The sequence below is a fragment of the Ovis canadensis genome, chromosome 2, assembly GCF_042477335.2.
Source record: "Ovis canadensis isolate MfBH-ARS-UI-01 breed Bighorn chromosome 2, ARS-UI_OviCan_v2, whole genome shotgun sequence".
NCBI classification, from domain to species: domain Eukaryota; kingdom Metazoa; phylum Chordata; class Mammalia; order Artiodactyla; family Bovidae; genus Ovis; species Ovis canadensis.
The window spans coordinates 234395515-234398993 of record NC_091246.1 but is presented as its reverse complement, the minus strand read 5'-3'; the positions used below and the strand labels follow the sequence as shown (position 1 = coordinate 234398993).

General features: G+C 40.0%; 1 pseudogene; it reads right to left on the bottom strand.

Moving 5' to 3' along the window:
• Positions 1 to 1307: 1307 nt before the first annotated feature.
• On the bottom strand, positions 1308 to 1389 carry LOC138434953 (U4 spliceosomal RNA; annotated as a pseudogene).
• Positions 1390 to 3479: the final 2090 nt, after the last annotated feature.

Genomic DNA, 3479 nt, shown 5'->3' with positions numbered 1-3479 from the left:
ACTTAACAGTTAATGAAAGGTTCTGTGTATTACAACCATTCAAACATGGTACACTGGAGAAGGGAATGGGAAACCACTCCAGTATTCTGGCCTCGAGAACCCCATGAACAGCATGAAAAAGATGACACTGGAAGATGAACTCACCAAGTTGGTAGGTTTTCAGTATGTTACGGGGAAACTGGAGAAATAGCTCCAAAAAGAATGAAGAGGACGGGCCAAAGCAAATGACACTCAGTTGTGGAGGCTTCTGGTGGTGACAGCAAAGTATCATGCTGTAAAGAACAATATTTCATATGAATCTGGAATGTTAGGTCAATGAATCAAAGTAAACTGAATGTAGTCAAGCAGGAGATGGCAAGAATAAACATCAACATTTTAGGAGTCAATGAGCTAAAATGGATGGGAATGGGCAAATTTAATTCAAATGACCATTATATCTACTACTGTGGGCAAGAATCTCTTAGAAGAAATGGAGCAGCTCTCATAGCCAACAAAATGGTCTGAAATGCAGTACTTGGATGCAATCTCAAGAATGACAAAACGATCTTGCTTTGTTTCTAAGGCAAGCCATTCATCTTCACAGGAATCCAAATCTAAGCCCAAACCACTAATGCTGAAGAAGCTGTAGTTGACTGGTTCTATGAAGACCTACAAGACCTTCTAGAACTAACATCCAAAAAAGATGTCCCTTTCATCATAGGAGATTGGAATGCAAAAGTAGGAAATCAAGAGACACCTGGAGTAACAGGCAAGTTTGACCTTGGAGTATAAAATGAAGCAGGGCAAAGGCTAACAGAGTTTTGCCAAGAGAACACACTGATCATAGCAAACACTCTCCCAACAACACAAGAGACGACTCTACACATGGACATCACCAGATGGTCAATACTGAAATCAGATTGATTATATTTTTTGCACATGAAGATGGAGAAGCCCTATACAGTTAGCAAAAACAAGACTGGAGCTGACTGTAACTCAGATCATCAGCTCCTTATTGCAAAATTCAGGCTTGAATTAAAGACAGTAAGGAAAACCACTAGGCTATTCAGCTATGACCTAAATCAAATCTCTTATGATTATACAGTGGAAGTGAGAAATAGAGTCAAAGAATTAGATCTGGTTTGACAGAGTGCCTGAAGAACAATGGATGGAGGCTCGTACCGTTGTACAGGATGTGGTGACCAAAACCATCTCCAAGAAAAAGAAATGCAAGAAGGCAAGAAGGCAAAGTGGTTGTCTGAGGAGGCCTTACAAATCGTTGGAAAATGAAGAGAAGCAAAAGGCAAAGGAGAAAAGGAAAGATACACCCATTTGGGAAAACTTTTCAATTAGCAATAATCGCACCTTGGATAAACCTCATTGGCTATGATACTGCCACTGCACAAAGCTAAAGATATACCCATTTGAAAGTAGAGTTCCAGAGAATAGCAAGGAGAAATAAGAAAGCTTCCTAAGGGAACAATGCAAAAAAATAGAGGACAACAATAGAATGATTAAGACTAGAGATCTTCTCAAGTAAATTGGAGATACCAAGGGAATGTTTCATGCAAACATTGGCACAATAAAGGACAGAAATGGTAAGGACCAAACAGAAGCAGAAGAGATTGAGAAGAGGTGGTGAGAATGCAAAGAAGAACTATACAGAAAAGGTCTTAATGACCCAGACAACCACAATAGTGTGGTAACTCACCTAGAGTCAGACATTCTGGAGTGTGAAGCAAGTGGGCCTTAGGAAGCATCACTATGAAAGCTAGTGGAGGTGATGGAATTCTAGCTGAGCTATTTCAAATCCTGAAAGATGATGCTGTGAAAATGTTGCACTCAATATGTTAGCAAATTTGGAAAATTCAGCAGTGGCCACAGGACTGGAAAAGATTAGTTTTCATTCCAATCCCAAAGAAAGGAAATGCCAAAGAATGTTCAAACTCCCATACAATTGCACTCATTTCACGTGCTAGCAAAGGTAATGCTCAAAATCCTTCTAGCTAGGGTTCAGCAGTATGTGAACTGAGAACTTCCAGATGGATTTGGAAAAGGCAGAAGAACCAGAGATCAAATTGCCAACATCCATTGGATCATAGAAAAAGCAAGGGAATTCCATAAAAACATCTACTTCTGCTTCATTGACTATACTAAAGCCTTTGACTGTGTGGATCACAACAAACTGTGGAAAATTCTTCAAGAGATGGGAATACCAAACAGGAATACTTGTCTCCTGAGAAACTCGTATGCAGCTCAAGAAGCAACAGTTAGAACTGGACATGGAACAATGGACTAGTTCAAAATTGGGAAAGGAGTATGTCAAAGCTGTACATTGTCACTCTGCTTATTTAACTTCTATGTAGAGTACATCATGCAAAATGCCAGGCTGGCTGAATTACAAGCTGGAATTAAGATTTCTGGAAGTAATATCAATAATCTCATATATCAGATGATATCACCCTTATGGCATAAAGTGAAGAGGAACTAAAGAGTCTCTTGATGAAGGTGAAAGAAGAGAGTGAAAAAGTTGGTTTAAAACTCAGCATTCCAAAAACTGAGATCATGACATCAGTCCCATCACTTCATGGCAAATAGGTGGAGGGGGGAATTAGAAACAGTGACAGATTTTATTTTCTTGTGCTCCAGAATCTCTGCAGACAGTGACTGCAGCCTGAAATTAAAAGACCCTTGCTCCTTGGAAGAAAAGCTAGGACAATCTTTGTGTATTTAAAAGGAGAAATATCACTTTGCCGACAAAGGTCCATATAGTTAAAGCTGTGGTTTTTCTAGTAGTCATGTATGGATGTAAGAACTGGACCATAAAGAAGGCTGAGCATCAAAGAATTCATGCTCTTGAATTGTGGTGCTGGAGAAAACTCTTAAGAGTCCTTTAGACTACCAAGAGATCAAACCAGTCAATCTTAAAGGAAATCAGTCCTGAATATACATTGGAAGGCCTGAAGCTGAAGCTCCAATACTTTGGCCCACCTGATGCAAAGAACCCATTTATTGGAAAAGACTCTGATTTGGGGAAAGATGGAGAGCAGGAGGAGAAAGAGACAACAGAGGATGAAATGATTGGATGGTGTCACTGACTCAATGGACATGAGTTGTGCAAACTCCAGGAGATGAAGGACAGGGAAGCCTGGCATGTGGCAGTCCATGGGTCCCAAAGAGCGACTACTGAGTGAGTAACACTTTCATTTTTCTGCATATCTGAGGGAATCTCTAAGCTATCCCATAGTATTCACTGCCTCATAAAGGCAGAACTTGGGTTTACAGACAAGGAGAAGACTTAGAAAGCTTCCTAAGATAGTGCATGATTAGCTTAAAAAAATCTTTATAATGAAACTGGCAAAATCAAGCCTGCCTTCACCTTTTGCCCACTCACCTGGACACCACTTCTTTTTCTTGATCGTGTGCAGAGACCAGAGCATCCAAGAGCACCATATTGATTCCCTTTACACTATTTCTAGGTTTACAGTCTGCCCTAAGAT